The 6,727-nt window shown below is 44.0% G+C and overlaps 1 long non-coding RNA gene across 3 annotated transcripts in view; it reads right to left on the bottom strand.

Moving 5' to 3' along the window:
• Positions 1-1,139: 1,139 nt before the first annotated feature.
• The window catches only part of LOC104913089, a 16,181-nt gene continuing 10,593 nt past the window's right edge, over positions 1,140-6,727 (bottom strand). Inside the window, exons 3-5 of one of the 3 annotated variants that reach the window (XR_002119525.1) lie at positions 5,980-6,102; positions 3,783-5,051; positions 1,140-2,701 (exon numbers count right to left, since the gene is read on the bottom strand). This is a non-coding gene — a long non-coding RNA (uncharacterized LOC104913089). Of the gene's footprint in view, positions 5,052-5,979; positions 6,103-6,727 lie in introns of all 3 variants that reach the window. The other 2 variants (XR_795114.2, XR_795115.2) reach the window with 2 other exon arrangements.

The raw sequence follows: 6,727 nt of genomic DNA, 5'->3' as shown, positions 1-6,727 counted from the left end.
CCTACCAGAGGCAACTTCTTCCACCTGGACTACCATCAGGCTGAATTTGGTTCTCCTGAGCTTGTGCGTACATTCTTTCTGAATCAGAAGTTAATATACAAGGTAAAGGCCACATTATAACAATGCAGCATCCCCCCCTAAATTTAGTTATAAGTCCTGCAGTTCATAAGTTATGAGAGAGAAAAAAGAAGGGATCCACTTCTGAGTGATAAGGAAGGAATGACAGTAAGTGTTTGGCACTGCTTAAATTAGTTTTATTTTGGAGCCATTCAAAATTTAGACTTTGGATGAATTCCTTATGGAAACAAGGAAAGAATTTGCTGGCACAATGAGGAATAATCTCCTACCCCAACAAATGAAACAGGGCTTAATTTGATTTAATTTCCCCAGTGGTGCAACGAATAACATTCTATCCAGGTAGGTGTTTCCACTGGCAGAGCTTGTGCTTTTGCTGTGCTCGACATCCCCATGTTGCAGACATTTTGCATAGGGCATTATGAGAAGAGCCTGGGGGAATCCAAGGCATTGCTGTGCTCTTCCATGTGGTACTTCCTTCACCTGCCCGTCCATATGCTGCTGTCCACACCACGCTCACCTGTGCAGCACCAAACATTGAAACTCATGAAGCTCAGAAATGGGCCCTGTGTTTCCTTTTGGGTAGTCCTGAGCGCAGACACACCAGTGCAGTAATTCACAGCTGGCAGGAGAAAAGTGGCAGGTGTAGGGTTCATGATACAGGAACCAGACATTGCTAGTAACCAAGCACACTTTACTGCTAAGCACTGGCAGCCACACGTAATAAACATAACGACATGTCCGGTTCCATCTGCACTTTAACCATGTAGAATGAAAGCTTCCGCATCCTTTGAAAAGTCCTCCGGCACAAAGAAATGACTCAACCTAAGGCTGCTCTGTTCAACAGTGATGAAGCAATGAAAACCAGCATTTTTCTTTCTACAGTCATTCTGTAGTCTGTTTTTCACTTTCAACCTAATAAGGATGTGAATTATCTTGGGGGGAGTGGGGGACGGAGGAAGAAAAAAAAAAAAAAGAAAAAAGGGGAAAAAAAAATAGAGATGACAGTCTGGTCTCCACAGAACATCTCTATACCAGGTACATGTTCTTCTTACATAAATGAACGTTAGCACCCTCAGATGGCATATTTCATTCTATGAATTGCTTAATTACTTCAGAAAGATGTAGTGGTATTGATGAACACTGGTGTAAACTCATTGATCTGTTCCCAGACTTACCAGTACACACAAAGGATGGAAACACTCACGGCACTGAGTGTCTACAACGTGCCTTATTGATTCTCTGAAATGCCAAAATCTGCAAGTGTTTTCACACACGCTGCATTGCAAAGCCCCAGTTTATAGAGAATGCCCAATCCAATTTCTGCTTTTTACAGAAACATTTTGTATGAAGAAGTAAATCAGCTATAAATAATACACATGGATTTTTGCTCACGCTTATGGTGCAGTTTTACTCAGATGGAACAACACAAGAGCTTGCAGCAATTTTTTTAGTTTAGATGAGTATAAGTTTAAAAAACTTTCCTGTCTGAAGAATGCTGGGTCAATGTGTCTGCCCAGGGCTCCTGAGCTCTCCTGTCTCTGCACAGCCTGTGCAGAAGTTAGCCCGGTCTGATCTGCAGCATACAGTCACTGTGCGCACACACACAGTTTCCTGAATGCACATCAAAGCCACTTTTCTTGTAAAAAACTGGGACAGCAGTAGTCAGAAAAACACTGATGTGCCACAAAAAAAAAGCATATGACTGACCTTAAGGCTGCTTTAAGCTACTTCAGGACTGCACAAAGTTCAATGCAACTAATGCTGTAACTAATATAAGTGGGATTTCGAGGTTTGGCTCTTTACAAGGAAGCAGCTGACAGTCAGAATGACTTTGTTCTCTGGCTCATGCCTGTTCTCTTCACCCTCAAATGAAGTTCTCACTGATACTGTCTCAAATTCCAAGTATGAATTTTTTGCCAGTGCAATTCTACTGCTTTCCTCAGTACTGTCTGCACTACTGCGAGGCTGCTCAGAGCTAAGAAATAACTTTTTCTTAAGACCTTGACTTACTTAGCTATTGTGAAGCAGAAGCCTTCTTCTGCCTGCACTGAGCACACAGTAGTCGTGCTGCTCATACAGTTGTGCTCAAGAGCTGCTAAGGCACTTCTCTGAAAAACCAAACAAAGCAGATCTGAGTAAGCGCACGCTGTCACTGGCACCTGAACAGCTCAAGATTTGCTCCATACTCTTTTTTTTTTTTAAATCAAGTTAATGGGTATCACAGCCTGTACTGTACCCGCAGAGCTGACAGATGCCCAAAGGACCACTCTTCTTTCATTACACCTGCAACAACAGACAGCAAAACAGGAAGCAATCACAGCCTCCTAATGGTTTTATTCCAGTGTTTCCATAGACTTTTATCAAAACAAAGAACACTCTGCAACACAGTGCATGCTGCTCTCTGCAGGGTAAAGGCTGTGCTTTTTTCTGTCTTCTCTCAAGTTGGAGACTGATCCCACACTGCCATGTTTTTTGCATAGCTGGGGACAGTCAGCTTCCGCGCTCCAATCTCCTGCAGCACTCAGAACTTGCGTGTGCTGTCTTGCACCTCCTCCTTCCAAGCTCAGTGTGGCCTGTGGGGCTGCACAACCATCCAGCAGGCAGCAGAGGGGCTCACAGCTCTCTGCAAGGGGAAAGAGAGCATCAGCACTACGTGGATAACAAAACGATCTTCTCGCCTTGGGGTTCTGAAGAGGAGCAGGAAAGGGCTGGAGGGAAGGAAAGCACCTGAAGTCCTAAAGAGCATTTGCTCCTGTTTGCTTTTTTCCAGTTACTAGAAAAGCCAACGCTCATCACATACCTCTGAATACCAAACAGAGGAAACAGGTTAATGTGCAACTCTGTTACTCATAAGCTATGGGCTGGCCTTTTCTCCTAGAGTTTAATTAAACTCCTCTCTTTAAGCAAATAGTCTATTGTTAAAAGATTTTGGTTCAGAGTTTAGAAAGTTAATAAATGGACTCTGTGCAAAGCTGCAGGTCCCAACACTAGGCAGGCTGCATCGGGTACACGATAATACTAATTAGATAACAGAACCACAATGTAAAACAAATGATGCCAGGATTAGAATACTATAGTGGGTGTTGGAGGTTTTCTCTGTAGGGAGAACGCAGGTGCATATGCGATTCTGGAGAGAAGTGAAGAACACCAAATCTAATTGAAACTACAGGGTGCAAGAGGGAAGGGGCACAGAAGACAGACGGTAATTACGGCAGCTGGAAAGCAGCCAGAACACTGAGGTTAGAGCAGCACTTTGTCAGAAGCCATTGCGAGATCTTCTGTGATTACAAACCACCAAGAACCTAGCTTTAATTCTCCTCCGAGCTCCATTTGGCAGCAGGACCTCTGTTGGCAGTCAGAGGCCCTACTTCCATTTGGGCTGGAAGACAGAAGACACCAGTCTCTTTCCATCCCTGTCCTTTACTGCCAGCTTTGGCGGTTTCTCACACAAACGCTTGCAGCACCTGGGGAGCCCCTGGTGACATGTCACAACCCTGGAGCTGCACAGCTCTTGGTAGCTGTCCCCTTTAGCAGGGCTTCCTGCAGCTGCCAAAGCAATGGTGAGCACTGCCCTGTGCAGCCTTCTCTAAATGGGGCCCAGCCATCAGCTCCTTGTGGACCAACAGCAGCCTACCGGCAGCAAACAAGCCATCACAGAGTCCCTGCTCCAATCTTAAAAAGCCCCAAGCCCCACTTCATCAGACCTTTGGCAGCTGAAGGGATCCTTTCAGTTGTAGAGAGTGTGGATTGTGCTGTTCCCAGGATACGGCAGTTGCTTCTGGTTTTTATGCTCTTATTACGTATTAGTCCCCCAGGTTTGATTTGGAAAGGACACGGTTCTCAGTTGCACTTCACTGCACATAGGGAGGATAACCCAGAGCCACTCATTACTGTCAGAGCTGCAGGAGTCTATCACATCAATTCAAACAAAATGCCAATAGCACAATCTGCTGCTTACAGTACGTGTTATATCCAGATACAACAGAAAAGCAAGGTAACAGTTTAAGCATACTGAATGTGCCATAAACATCTAAATTGCTGTTAGTATTTTTCTAAAGGATCACAAAGATGTGAGTAAATATAAACCCACTTAATTGGGAACAACCGTGGACATTTGTGCTAACATCAGAACCCCAGAAAGCCCCAGGATCAAGGGCTGCAGTGGTGAAGCATGGGAAAACATTCTGCCCAGCACAGATCCTTGCCATTAACTACCATATGCACAGAACAGGCATTTCCTGACAATCAGAAGAGCCGCAGATTTGGATTTCCAAACATCCCCACTGCTTGAGGCCCATCTCAGCACTTAGCTGACTTGTGCTTCCTCTAAGACCAAGCCATGCCTTTTGTCAGTGTTTTTATGATGCCAGCAGAATGCTCTCATTACGTGCTTGCTGGAGTTGTGCAAGTTTGTGTGCTTCTTCATTAATTTCTTATCTACCTGTTTGTTTCCCTTTCTGCTTCAGAAGCAAGTCTCTTCCTTATCTCACAAGATCTGATCCACTTTAGAACAAGCATTAAAAAAAAGCATTCTTTTATGAAGAAACTGTTCTAAAATTGCAACTGCCCAGCAGCTACTTCTGTATACTTCTCTCCAAATGTCAGCTCTGTGCATCACAGAAAAGAAACATTTTATGGTGGTAACATTAGAGAAATGTAGAATTGCCATGGAAAACCATCCTTGGGCACCCCACAGAGCCCAGTGGTCAGAAGCATAACACCACATAATTATATACAGGATGGGCTGGGAGAGTTCTGGTATCTCAGTACTTTAGGTCCAACCAAATGTCCCAGCAAGATTCCCAATGAAGGGTTCAAACTGCACCACAGGGAATGTGCATTTTGTAGAGCCTTGTATCCCAGGTGCAGACTTTGTGATGCTTTACTTGGAAAATCTCATTCCAGGCTGCTGGATGGGTGGAGCAGCAGGAGCGGCACAGGTGAGCATTTCACAGTCTGACACAAGATTTGTTCTGAAAGAAAGGGGCAAGATTTGTTATTTTACACTTCAGAAGACATTTGCCCTTGAAAGTGCTGTTGAGGGAATGCCAGTATTCATGATAATCCAAATTCCGGGACATTTTTGACCCAAATACTGTTAAGGAAAATAAATAAATTGAAAGGTGATCCCATTCTCTTATAAATATATTTAATCTTTTCTCTGCAAATTCTTGCTCTCGGGGTTTTATGTTTTGGTCATTTTAAAAACTGCATCAGGCACCAGTCTGCTAGACAAACAGCAAATATCCAGGCACTTATTACTCAGCAATGGACTTAAAACTAATGTAACAATTTTTAGTTACCTCCAAGCAAAACAAAAACACATTTCCTAAAGTCTCCAACTTAGAAAACCAACCAAAAAGATGCATTTGTCTTCCTTAGAAGCAGCAGAGAGGAAGTATACAATTTGCACTGTGAAAGAGATAGATAAATCAACATACAGAGGCTGACTTCTGGCTGCTCATCTCCTCGACTGCATCACATTTTCACTATTCCAAGCCCAGAAGCAAGGCTGCAGCACCCATAGAGGATGCACATGGCTGTCTGAAAACTCCAGAAGTCTGAGCCTAAGGGACAGCTTCCCTACAGGTGCTCATTAGTCTGTTTGGCTTTGTTTTTCTCCCAAGGATGGAAAGAGAAACAAGGGTATCAGTACACATTTGAGCAACAGGAAGATGAAAAGCAAGTGGGAGAAAAGGACACGTTCAACTCTTATTAGACACTTGTTGCTCAACAAGGTGCTGTTGCCATTACTTTATCCCAAAAATGGATGCAGTTTTCACTCCTGCCTCCAGCAACCTTACACTTTACTTCTGGGTTTCTTTTCAGGCTTGCTCTGTATTTCTGCTCCATAGGAGAGCTTCCTTCCAACAGGGATGCTCTGGGAGCAGAACCTCTTACCTCAGCAGGTGTTAGGATGTAGCACTGGTGGAAGGCAGTCTCGTGGAAGAAGCCCTTGGCAGACCATCCATCTAAACCTCACTTGGCTCCGACTCTGCGAGCAGATGAACCTTAGTGGCAGCTCTGCCAGGCAAACAGATTGGCTCGAGAGAAGGTAGACAGGTGACCCAGATACAAGGAACATGAACCATGGGTTTACTTTTTACGGTACCCAGTCAGAAATGCTGTCCTCACTGTCTGGTCTACAGGAAGCAATATGCCTTTTGCTGTGCCAACACAGTGACATTTCATTCAGAAGTGCAACAGAATGGCATCTGCTGCTACGCTTCTGCCTTGGCAAAACTAGGTCTAGATTTCAGCTAAATGTCCAGACTGGTTTCAAGGCAGTGGGGTCTTCATTTTCTTCACAGGGATGCAAAGGGTCTAGAGACCTCATTTTGGAGACACAGATAAACTGCATTTCAGATTTCTATATAAACCACAGGCACAAAGATGCTGCTGCCTTGCTTGACTTCAGAGAATAAATTCAACTAAGCTTGTGAGAAGAGCACTAAAGTGAGTGGAAAGAAGGAGGAATGTCAAAAGTAAGAATTTGTAGATTTTCTAGGGAGCCATAAAAAGTGGGAAAGCTCTAGATGGAAGAATATACTTCTCTGTCTCCAGAATCTGTTGTCACATTTACTTTTCCAATGCACACTCAAGAGGCAGGAAAATCCAAAAACAGCAGCCTCCTGTGCCGAGACCTGGG

Source organism: Meleagris gallopavo, chromosome 14 (assembly GCF_000146605.3).
Source record: "Meleagris gallopavo isolate NT-WF06-2002-E0010 breed Aviagen turkey brand Nicholas breeding stock chromosome 14, Turkey_5.1, whole genome shotgun sequence".
Classification (NCBI taxonomy): domain Eukaryota; kingdom Metazoa; phylum Chordata; class Aves; order Galliformes; family Phasianidae; genus Meleagris; species Meleagris gallopavo.
Note: the sequence above shows the minus strand (reverse complement) of the source record. Positions and strands in the feature narration are given on the sequence as shown.